The sequence below is a fragment of the Triticum aestivum genome, chromosome 4B (assembly GCF_018294505.1).
Source record: "Triticum aestivum cultivar Chinese Spring chromosome 4B, IWGSC CS RefSeq v2.1, whole genome shotgun sequence".
In the NCBI taxonomy this organism is placed as follows: Eukaryota; Viridiplantae; Streptophyta; class Magnoliopsida; order Poales; family Poaceae; genus Triticum; species Triticum aestivum.
This window is the reverse complement of record NC_057804.1, coordinates 405596279-405609810: the sequence shown is the minus strand read 5'-3', so window position 1 is coordinate 405609810 and position 13532 is coordinate 405596279.

The following is a 13532-nucleotide window of genomic DNA, read 5'->3' as shown; positions in this document are numbered from 1 at the left end:
TCTAGGGCATATTTTCTTCAGTCTCCCACTTGCACTAGAGTCAATAATCTAGTTCACATCACCATGTGATTTAACACCAATATTCATATCTATATATGATTAACACCCATAGTTCACATCGTCATGTGACCAACACCTAAAGGGTTTACTAGAGTCAATAATCTAGTTCACATCGATATGTGATTAACACCCAAAGAGTACTAAGGTGTGATCATGTTTTGCTCGTGAGAGAAGCTTAGTCAACGGGTCTTTCATATTCAGAGCCGTATGTATTTTGCAAATATTCTATGTCTTCAATGCTCTGCATGGAGCTACTCTAGCTAATTGCTCCCACTTTCAATATGTATCTAGATTGAGACTTAGAGTCATCTGGATTGGTGTAAAAGCTTGCACCAATGTAACTCTTTACGATGGGCTCTTTTATCACCTCCATAATCGAGAAATATTTCCTTAGTCCTCACTAAGGATATTCTTGACCAATGTCCAGTGATCTACTCCTAGATCACTATTGTACTCCCTTGCCAAATTCAAAGCAAGGTATATAATAGGTCTGGTACATAGCATAGCATACTTTATAGAACCTATGACTGGGGCATAGGGAATGTCTTTCATTCTCTTTTCTATTTTCTACTGTGGTCGGGATTTGAGTCTTACTCAATTTCATACCTTTGCAACACAGGCAAGAACTCTTTCTTTGACTGTTCCATTTTGAACTACTTCAAAATCTTGTCAAGGTATGTACTCATTGAAAATCTTATCAAGCGTCTTGATCTATCTCAATAGATCTTGATGCTCAATATGTAAGTAGCTTTGCTGAGGTCTTTCTTTGAAAAAACTCATTTCAAACACTCCTTTATGCTTTGCAGAATAATTCTACATTATTTTCGATCAACAATATGTCATTCACATATACTTATCAGAAATGGTGTAGTGCTCCCACTCACTTTCTTGTAAATAAAGGCTTCACCGCAAGTCTGTATAAAACTATAGGCTTTGATCAACTCATCAAAGTGTATATTCCAACTCCGAGATGCTTGCACCAGTCCATAGATGGATCACTGGAGCTTGCATATTTTCTTAGAACCTTTAGGATTGACAAAACCTTCTGGTTTCATCATATACAACTCTTCTTTAATAAATCCATTAAGGATTGCAGTTTTGTTATCCATTTGCCAGATTTCATAAAATGCGGCAATTTGCTAACATGATTCAGACAGACTTAAGCATCGATACGAGTGAGAAAAAACTCATCGTAGTCAACATCTTGAACTTTGTCAAAAACCTTTTTCGACAAGTCTAGCTTTGTAGATAGTAACACTACTATCAATGTCCGTCTTCCTCTTGAAGATCCATTTATTTTCTATGGCTTGCCGATCATCGGGCAAGTCAATCAAAGTCCACACTTTGTTCTCATACATGGATCCCATCTCAGATTTCATGGCCTTCAAGCCATTTCGCGGAATCTGGGCTCATCATCGCTTCCTCATAGTTCGTAGGTTTATCATGGTCTAGTAACATAACTTTCAGAACAAGATTACCGTACCACTCTGGTGCGGACCGTACTCTGGAAGACCTACGAGGTTTTCTAGTAACTTGATTTGAATTTTCATGATCATCATCATTAGCTTCCTCACTAATTGGTGTAGGAATCACTGGAACTCATTTCAGTGATGAACTATTTTCCAATTCGGGAGAAGGTATAGTTACCTCATCAAGTTCTACTTTCCTCCCACTCACTTCTTTCAAGAGAAACTCCTTCTCTAGAAAGGATCCATTTTTAGCAACGAATATCTTGCCTTCGGATATGTAATAGAAGGTGTACCCAATAGTTTCCTTTGGGTATTCTATGAAGACGCACTTCTCCGATTTGGGTTTGAGCTTATCAGGATGAAACTTTTTCACATAAGCATCGTAGCCCCAAACTTTAAGAAACGACAACTTGGGTTTCTTGCTAAACCACAGTTCATATAGTGTCGTCTCAACGGATTTAGATGGTGCCCTTTTAATCGTGAATGCAGCTGTCTCTAATGCATAACCCCAAAATGATAATGGTAAATCAGTAAGAGACATCATAGATCGCACCATATCCAATAAAGTGCGGTTACGACGTTCGGACACACCTTAACGTTGTGGTGTTCCAGGTGGCGTGAGCTGTGAAACTATTTCACATATTGTTTTAATTGAAGACCAAACTCGTAACTCAAATATTCGTCTCCGCGATCAGATCGCAGAAACTTTATTTTCTTGTTACGATGATTTTTCCACTTCACTCTGAAATTCTTTGAACCTTTCAACTATTTCAGACTTATGTTTCATTAAGTAGATATACCCATATCTGCTCCAATCATCTTGTGAAGGTTAGAAAATAATGATACTTGCCACGAGCATCAACACTCATTGGATCGCATACATCGGTATGTATTATTTCCAATAAGTCAGTGGCTCATTTCATTGTTCCGAAGAACGGAGTTTTAGTCATCTTGCCCAAAAGGCAGGGTTCGCAAGCATCAAATGATTCATAATCAAGTGATTCCGAAAATCCATCTTTATGGAGTTTCTTCATGCGCTTTACACCGATATGACCCAAACGGCAGTGCCACAAATAAGTTGCACTATCATTATTAACTTTGTATCTTTTGGCATCAATATTATGAATATGTGTATCACTACGATCGAGATCGAACAAACTATTTTCTTTGGGTGTATGACCATTGAAGGTTTTATTCATGTAAATAGAACAACAATTATTCTCTGACTTTAAATGAATAACCATATTGCAATAAACATGATCAAATCATATTCATGCTTAACGCAAACGCCAAATAACATTTATTTAGGTTTAACACTAATCCCGAAAGTATAGGGAGTGTGTGATGATGATCATATCAATCTTGGAACTACTTCCAACACTCATCGTCACCTCCCCTTCAACTAGTCTCTGTTTATTCTGTAACTCCTGTTTCGAGTTACTAATTTTTAGCAACCGAACAAGTATCAAATACCCAGGGGCTACTATAAACACTAGTAAGGCACACATCAATAACTTGTATATCAAATATACCCTTGTTCACTTTGCCATCCTTCTTATTCACCAAATATTCAGGGCATTTCCGCTTCCAGTGACCATTTCCTTTGCAGTGTAAGCACTCAGTTTCAGGCTTTGGTCCAGCTTTGAGCTTCTTCGCGGGAGTGACAACTTGTTTGCCATTCTAATTGAAGTTTACCTTTCTTTCCCTTTGCCCTTTTCTTGAAACTAGTGGTCTTGTCAATCATCAACACTTGATGCTCTTTCTTGATTTCTACCTTCGTTGATTTCAACATCACGAAGAGCTCGGGAATCATTTTCGTCATCCTTTGCATACTATAGTTCATCATGAAGTTCTACTAACTTGGTGATGGTGACTAGAGAACTCTGTCAATCACTATCTTATCTGGAAGATTAACTCCCACTTGATTCAAGCGATTGTAGTACCCAGACAATCTGAGCACTTGCTCACTAGTTGAGCGATTCTCCTCCATCCTTTAGCTATAGAACTTGTCAGAGATTTCATATCTCTCAACTCGGGTATTTGCTTGAAATATTAACTTCAATTCCTGGAACATCTCATATGGTCCATGACGTTCAAAACGTCTTTGAAGTCCCGATTCTAAGCCGTTAAGCATGGTGCACTAAACTATCAAGTAGTCATCATATTGAGCTAGCCAAACGTTCATAACGTCTGCATCTGCTCCTGCAATAGGTTTGTCACCTAGCGGTGCATCAAGGACATAATTCTTCTGTGCAGCAATGAGGATAAACCTTAGATCACGGATCCAATCCGCATTATTGCTACTAACTTTTTCAACACAATTTTCTCTAGGAACATATCAAAATAAACATATGAAAGCAACAACACGAGCTATTGATCTACACCATAATTTGCAAAATACTACCAGGTACTAAGTTCATGATAAATTTAAGTTCAATTAATCATATTACTTAAGAACTCCCACTTAGACAGACATCTCTCTAGTCATCTAAGTGATCATGTGATCCAAATCAACTAAACCATGTCCGATCATCACGTGAGATGGAGTAGTTTCATTGGTGAACATCACTATGTTGATCATATCTACTATATGATTCACGTTCGACCTTTCAGTCTCCGTGTTCCAAGGCCATATTTGTTATATGCTAGGCTCGTCAAGTTTAACCTGAGTATTCCGCGTGTGCAACTGTTTTGCACCCATTGTATTTGAACGTAGAGCCTATCACACCCGATCATCACGTGGTGTCTCAGCACGAAGAACTTTCGCAACGATGCATACTCAGGGAGAACACTTCTTGATAATTTTAGTGAGAGATCATCTTAAAATGCTACCGTCAATCAAAGCAAGATAAGATGCATAAAGGATAAACATCACATGCAATCAATATAAGTGATATGATATGGCCATCATCATCTTGTGCTTGTGATCTCCATCTCCGGAGCACCGTCGTGATCACCATCGTCACCGGCGCGACACCTTGATCTCCATCGCAGCATCGTTGTCGTTACGCCATCTATTGCTTCTACGACTATCGCTACCGCTTAGTGATAAAGTAAAGCAATTACAGGGCGTTTGCATTTCATACAATAAAGCGACAACCATATGGCTCCTGCCAGTTGCCGATAACTTCGGTTACAAAACATGATCATCTCATACAATAAAATATAGCATTACGTCTTGACCATATCACATCACAACATGCCCTGCAAAAACAAGTTAGACGTCCTCTACTTTGTTGTTGAAATTTTACGTGGCTGCTACGGGCTGAGCAAGAACCGTTTTTACCTACGCATTAAAACCACAATGATAGTTTGTCAAGTTAGTGCTGTTTTAACCTTCGCAAGGACCGGACGTAGCCACACTCGGTTCAACTAAAGTTGGAGAAACAGACACCCGCTAGTCACCTGTGTGCAAAGCACGGCGGTAAAACCAGTCTCGCGTAAGCGTACGCGTAATGTCAGTCCGGGCCGCTTCATCCAACAATAGCGTTGAACCAAAGTATGACATGCTGGTAAGCAGTATGACTTGTATCGCCCACAACTCACTTGTGTTCTACTCGTGCATATAACATCAACGCATAAAACCTAGGCTCGGATGCCACTGTTGGGGAACGTAGTAATTTCAAAATTTTCCTACGCACACGCAATATCATGGTGACGTATAGCAACAAGAGGGGAGAGTGTTGTCTACATACCCTTGTAGACCGTAAGCGGAAGTGTTAGCACAACGCGGTTGATGTAGTCGTACGTCTTCACGGCCCGACCGATCAAGCACCGAAACTACGGCACCTCCGAGTTCTAGCACACGTTCAGCTCGATGACGTCCCTCGAACTCCGATCCAGCCGAGTGTCGAGGGAGAGTTCCGTCAGCACGACGGCATGGTGACGATCTTGATGTTCTACCGTCGCAGGGCTTCGCCTAAGCACCGCTACGATATTATCGAGGTGGACTATGGTGGAAGGGGGCACCGCACACGGCTAAGAGATCCAAGGGATCAATTGTTGTGTCTTTGGTGCTAGCCCTGCCCCTCTATTTATATGTTGAGCCCCGGGGTCGAAACTTGGAGCAAAAGCCTCATCAAAGTCAGTTTTGCCCGAAAGGCAAGAGTCCCACTCGGACTCCAGGACCAAACGCCATAATCCTTGGCGTCTGGCCCAGACGCCATGGGCCTCGGCGTCTGGCCCAGGGCCAGACGCCAGGGTCTCCGGCGTTTGGCCCCCTGGCCTCCGCAAAACTCCTTTTGCACCGACCTAAAGCCTCATGGGCTTGACCCCTTGGCCTAACCATATCATCCAATATATGAATCTTTACGTCTCGACCATTTTGAGACTCCTCGTCATGTCCCCGATCTCATCCGAGACTCCGTACTCCTTCGGTACATCAAAACATGTAAACTCATAATATAACTGTCATCGAAACCTTAAGCGTGCAGACCCTACGGGTTCAAGAACAATGTAGACATGACCGAAACACGTTTCCGGTCAATAACCAATAACGGAACCTGGATGCTCATATTGGCTCCCACATACTCTACGAAGATCTTTATCGGTCAGACCGCATAACAACATACGTTGTTCCCTTTGTCATCGGTATGTTACTTGCCCGAGATTCGATCGTCGGTATCTCAATACCTAGTTCAATCTCGTTACCGGCAAGTCTCTTTACTTGTTCCGTAATACATCATCTCACAACTAACTCATTACTTGTAATGCTTGCAAGGCTTAAGTGATGTGTATTACCGAGAGGGCCCAGAGATACCTCTTCGACAATCGGAGTGACAAATCCTAATCTCGAAATACGCCAACCCAACAAGTACCTTCGGAGACACCTGTAGAGCACCTTTATAATCACCCAGTTACATTGTGACGTTTGGTAGCACACAAAGTGTTCCTCCGATAAACGGGAGTTGCATAATCTCATAGTCATAGGAACATGTATAAGTCATGAAGAAAGCAATAGGAGAATACTTAAACGATCAAGTGCTAAGCTAACGGAATGGGTCAAGTCAATCACATCATTCTCCTAATGATGTGATCCCGTTAATCAAATGACAACTCATGTCTATGGTTAGGAAACATAACCATCTTCGATTAACGAGCTAGTCAAGTAGAGGCATACTAGTGACACTCTGTTTGTCTATGTATTCACACATGTATTATGTTTCCGGTTAATACAATTCTAGCATGAATAATAAACATTTATCATGATATAAGGAAATAAATAATAACTGTATTATTGCCTCTAGGGCATATTTCCTTCACCTACTTGGCACAAACACTAATTAAAAGATAAAAACACATCTAACCAGAAGGTAGATGCAAGATTTATTACTAAACAGGAGCAAAAACAAAAAACATAAAGAAAATTGGGTTGCCTCCCAACTAGCGCTATCGTTTAACGCCCCTAGCTAGGCATAAAAGCAAGGATAGATCTAACGAGTGCCATCTTTGGAACTAAATTCATCAATAGAGTGCTTGTGATCTCTAGGGATTTCTTCCCTTTTAGCATTGGCTAAACCTTTAGGCAAAAATTCAAGAAATTCATTGGTAGCAAAAGGTTCCTCAACGATAGAGAGGCAATTGGGGAGAACACTTATGGATTTGAGATCCGCATCTCCCTTACTAGAAGATTCACCCTTATTTTTAGGGACATAAATAAACTTGGCAATTTTAGTAGGGGGTTTTGGAGTGTTTTTCATGGGGGAAAACGCGGAACCCAAGTTTGTAATGATATCCTCAAGTTTACTGATTCTAGAGGAGTCCAGATCTATTTTTTCATTGACTATAGGTTCTTTTTCCTTAAGATTTTTCAAAGTAACTCCAACCCTAGATCCAAATTGGGTAATGTGATTATGAATCTTTTTATCCAAATTTTCAAGCAACTCAATAGTGGCAATTTTATTTTCGATAATATCAAGCCGTTGCATCACATGTTCTAGAGTTAAAACCGTTCCATTAACCAAAAGAGGTGGTGGGCCAAACAAATCTAACATAGCATTTTAGGCATCAAAAGTATGGCTACTCATAAAATCACCTCCAGTAGCAATATCAAGAACACATCTATTCCAAGGAGTAATGCCTACATAAAAATTGCGGAGAAGGACAGAAGTAGCAAGCTTCCTAGTAGCTTTATATTGGGCATTCCAATTCTATGCCAAGCATCTTTTAAACTTTCTCTCTCCCTTTGCTTAAAATTGTGAATTTCTTGTTCGGGAGTGAGAATAAAGATAGGAGGACTAGCCATGATGACAAGGTAAACGAACTAACACACGAGCACACAGAAAAACACAAGCGAAAAGAGAGGAGGAGATTGGGAAAGAGAGGGCGAATAAAACGGCAAGGGTGAAGTGGGGGAGAGGAAAACGAGAGGCAAATGGCAAATAATGTAAATGCGAGGGAGATGGGTTTGTGATGGGTACTTGGTATGTCTTGACTTAAGCGAAGACCTCCTCGGCAACGGCGCCAGAAATCCTTCTTGCTACGTCTTGAGCTTGTATTGGTTTTCCTCGAAGAGGCGAGGGTGATGCAACAAAGTGTAGCGTAAGTATTTCCCTCAATTTTGAGAACCAAGGTATCAATCCAGTAGTAGGCTCCTCAAAAGTCCCACGCACCTACACAAACAAACTGAGAACTCGCAACCAACGCAATAAAGGGGTTGTCAATCCCTTCACGGCCACTTGCGAAAGTGAGATCTAATAAAGATAGTATGATAAGATAAATGTATTTTTGGTATTTTTGATATAGATGCAAAAAGTAAAGATGCAAATAAAGGTAGATGGAAAGCAAATATGATAAGAGATAGACCCGGGGGGCATAGGTTTCACTAAAGGCTTCTCTCAAGATAGCATAAGTATTACGGTGGGTGAACAAATTACTGTCGAGCAATTGATAGAAAACGCATAGTTATGAGATTATCTAGGCATGATCATGTATATAGGCATCATGTCCATAACAAGTAGACCGACTCCTGCCTGCATCTACTACTACTACTCCACACATCGACCGCTATCCAGCATGCATCTAGAGTATTAAGTTCATAAGAACAGAGTAACGCATTAAGCAAGATGACATGATGTAGAGGGATAAACACATGCAATATGATATAAACCCCATCTTGTTATCCTCGACGGCAACAATACAATACGTGTCTTGCAACCCTTTCTGTCACTGGGTAAGAACACCGCAAGATTGAACCCAAAGCTAAGCACTTCTCCCATGGCAAGAAAGATCAATCTAGTAGGCCAAACCAAACTGATAATTCGAAGAGACTTGCAAAGATAACTCAATCATACATAAAAGAATTCAGAGAAGATTCAAATATTATTCATAGATAAACTTGATCATAAACCCACAATTCATCGGATCTCGACAAACACACCGCGAAAAGAGTTTACATCGAATAGATCTCCACAAGAGAGGGGGAGAACATTGTATTGAGATCCAAAAAGAGAGAAGAAGCCATCTAGCTATTAACTTTGGACCCGTAGGTCTGTGGTAAACTACTCACAACTCATCAGAGGGGCAAGGATGTTGATGTAGAATCCCTCCATGGTTGCTTCCCCCTCCAGCAGAGTGCTGGCAAGGGCTCCAAGATGGGATCTCGCGGATACAGAAGGTTATGGCGGTGGAAATTGTGTTTCGTGGTGCTCCTGGATGTTTTCGGGGTACGTAGCTATATATAGGAGCAAGAAGTACGTCGGTGGCCGTTCGAGGGGCCCACGAGACAGGGGCGCGCCCTCCTATCTCGTGGGGCCCTCGGAGGCTTCTTGACTTGCACTCCAAGCTCTCCGGATCAGATTTGTTCCAAAAATAACGCTCCCGAAGGTTTCATTCCGTTTGGACTCCGTTTGATATTCCTTTTCTTCGAAATACTGAAATAGGCAAAAAAAACACTATGGGTTGGGCCTCCGGTTAGTAGGTTAGTCCCAAAAATGATATAAATGTGTAAAATAAAGCCCATAAACATCCAAAAGAGGTAATATAATAGCATGGAACAATCAAAAATTATAGATACGTTGGAGACGTATCAACCGTGTACCCGCACGGGTGTGGCTGGGCACGAAGCTGTTGGAAATATGCCCTAGAGGCAATAATAAAAGTATTATTATATTTCATTGTTCATGATAATTGTCTTGTATTCATGCTATAACTGTATTATCCGGAAATCGTAATACACGTGTGAATACTTAGACCACACTATGTCCCTGGTAAGCCTCTAGTTGACCAGCTCGTTGTGATCAACAGATAGTCATGGTTTCCTGACTATGGACATTGGATGTCGTTGATAACGGGATCACATCATTAGGAGAATGATGTGATGGACAAGACCCAATCCTAAGCATAGCATAAAAGATCGTGTAGTTCGTTTTGCTAGAGCTTTGCAAGTGTCAAGTATCTCTTCCTTCGACCATGAGATCGTGTAACTCCCGGATACCGTAAGAATGCCTTGGGTGTGCCAAACGTCACAACGTAACTGGGTGACTATAAAGGTGCATTACAGGTATCTCCGAAAGTAGCTGTTGGGTTGACACGGGTCGAGACTGGGATTTGTCACTCCGTATGACGGAGAGGTATCTCTGGGCCCACTCGGTAATGCATCATCATAATGAGCTCAAAGTGACCAAGGTGTTGGACACGGGATCATGCATTACGGTACGAGTAAAGTGACTTGCCGGTAACGAGACTGAACAAGGTATTGGGATACCGACGATCGAGTCTCGGGCAAGTAACGTACCGATTGGCAAAGGGAATTGTATACAGGGTTTGATCGAATCCTCGACATAGTGGTTCATCCGATGACAACATCGAGGAGCATGTGGGAGCCATCATGGGTATCCAGATCCCACTGATGGTTATTGACTAAGAGAGTCTCGGTCATGTCTGCATGTCTCCCGAACCCGTAGGGTCTACACACTTAAGGTTCAGTTACGCTAGGGTTGTAGGGATATGTATATGCAGTAACCCGAATGTTGTTCGGAGTCCCGGATGAGATCCCGGACGTCACGAGGAGTTCCGGAATGGTCCGGAGGTAAAGATTTATATATGGGAAGTCCTGTTTCGGGCATCGGGACAAGTTTCGGGGTTATCGGTATTGTACCGGGACCACCGGAGGGGTCCCGGGGGCCCACCGGGTGGGGCCACCCATCCCCGGGGGCCACATGGGCTGTAGGGGGTGCGCCTTGGCCTACATGGGCCAAGGGCACCAGCCCCACAAGGCCCATGCGCCTAGGGTTTCCAAGGGGGAGGAGTCCTACTAGTGGAAGGCACCTCCTAGGTGCCTTGGGGGGGAGGGAATCCCCCCTTGGCCGCCGCACCCCCTAGGAGATTTGATCTCCTAGGGCCGGCCACCCCCCTTGGCACCCCTATATATAGTGGGGGGAGAGGAGGGACTTCATACCTGAACACCTAGCCTTTGGTTGCCTCCTTCTCCCTCCCCAACACCTCCTCCAACTCCATAGTGCTTAGCGAAGCTCTGCCGGAGTACTGCAGCTCCACCAACACCACGCCGTCGTGCTGCTGCTGGTGCCATCTCCCTCAACCTCTCCTCCCTTCCTTGCTGGATCAAGAAGGAGGAGACGTGGCTGTTCCGTACGTGTGTTGAACGCGGAGGTGCCGTCCGTTCGGCGCAGGTCATCGGTGATTTGAATCACGTCGAGTACGACTACATCATCACCTTGCAAGCTTCCGCACGCGATCTACAAGTGGTATGTAGATGCAAACTCTCTCCCTAGACTCGTTGCTTAGATGAACTCATAGATGGATCTTGGTGAAACCGTAGGAAAAATTTTAATTTTCTGCAACGTTCTCCAACAGTGGCATCATGAGCTAGGTCTATGCGTAGTTCTCTTTGCACGAGTAGAACACAATTTTGTTGTGGGCGTGGGTTTTGTCATCTTACTTGCCTCTACTAGTCTTTTCTTGCTTCGACGGTATTGTGGGATGAAGCGGCCCGGACCAACCTTACACGTACACTTACGTGAGACCGGTTCCACCGACTGACATGCACAAGTTGCATAAGGTGGCTGGCGGGTGTCTGTCTCTCCCACCTTAGTTGGAGCGGAATCGATGAACAGGGCCCTTATGAAGGGTAAATAGAAGTTGACAAAATCACGTTGTGGTGATTCGTAGGTAAGAAAACGTTCTTGCTAGAACCCAATTGCAGCCACGTAAAAGATGCAACAACAATTAGAGGACGTCTAACTTGTTTTTGCAGCGATTGATCATGTGATGTGATATGGCCAGAAGTTGTGATGAATGATGAATTGTGATGTATGAGATCATGTTCTTTGTAATAGGATTCACGACTTGCATGTCGATGAGTATGACAACCGGCAGGAGCCATAGGAGTTGTCATTATTTTTGTATGACCTGCGTGTCATCGAATAACGTCATGTAAACTACTTTACTTTATTGCTAAACGTTAGTCATAGAAGTAGAAGTAGTCGTTGGCGTGACAACTTCATGAAGACACGATGATGGAGATCATGATGATGGAGATCATGGTGTCAAGCCGGTGACAAGATGATCATGGAGCCCTGAAGATGAAGATCAATGGAGCTATATGATATTGGCCATATCATGTCACAACTATAATTGCATGTGATGTTTATTATGTATTATGCATCTTGTTTACTTAGGATGACGGTAGTAAATAAGATGATCCCTTATAAAATTTCAAGAAGTGTTCTCCCCTAACTGTGCACCGTTGCTACAGTTCGTCGTTTCTAAGCACCACGTGATGATCGGGTGTGATGGATTCTTACATTCACATACAACGGGTGTAAGACAGTTTTACACAGCGAAAACACTTAGGGTTAACTTGACGAGCCTAGCATGTGCAGACATGGCCTCGGAACACGGAGACCGAAAGGTCGAACACGAGTCGTATGGAAGATACGATCAACATGAAAATGTTCACCGACGATGACTAGTCCGTCTCACGTGATGATCGGACACGGGCTGGTCGACTCGGATCGTGTAACACTTAGATGACTAAAGGGATGTCTAATCTAAGTGGGAGTTCATAATTTGATTAGAACTTTATTATCATGAACTTAGTCTAAAACCTTTGCAAATATGTCTTGTAGATCAATGGCCAACGCTAATGTCAACATGAACTTCAACGCGTTCCTAGAGAAAACCAAGCTGAAAGATGATGGCAGCAACTATACGGACTGGGTCCGGAACCTGAGGATCATCCTCATAGCTGCCAGGAAACAATATGTCCTAGAAGGACCGCTAGGTGACGCTCCCGTCCCAGAGAACCAAGACATTATGAATGCTTGGCAGTCTCGCGCTGATGATTACTCCCTTGTTCAGTGCGGCATGCTTTACAGCTTAGAACCGGGGCTCCAAAAGCGTTTTGAGCATCACGGAGCATATGAGATGTTCGAAGAGCTGAAACTAGTTTTTCAAGCTCATGCCCGGGTCGAGAGATATGATGTCTCCGACAAGTTCTACAGTTGTAAGATGGAGGAGAACAGTTCTGTCAGTGAGCACATCCTAAAGATGTCTGGGTTGCACAACCGTATGACCCAGCTAAACATTAACCTCCCAGATGAGGCGGTCATTGACAGAATCCTCCAGTCGCTCCCACCAAGCTACAAGAGCTTTGTGATGAACTACAACATGCAGGGAATGGAAAAGACCATTCCTGAAGTGTTCTCGATGCTGAAGTCAGCAGAGGCTGAAATCAAGAAAGAACATCAAGTGTTGATGGTCAATAAGACCACTAAGTTCAAGAAGGGCAAGGGTAAGAAGAACTTCAAGAAGGACGGCAAAGATGTTGCCGCGCCTGGTAAGCCAGTTACCGGGAAGAAGTCAAAGAATGGACCCAAGCCTGAGACTGAGTGCTTTTATTGCAAGGGGAAGGGTCACTGGAAGCGGAACTGCCCCAAATACTTAGCGGATAAGAAGGCCGGCAACACCAAAGGTATATTTGATATACATGTGATTGATGTGTACCTTACCAGCAATCGTAGTAACTCCTGGGTATTTGATACC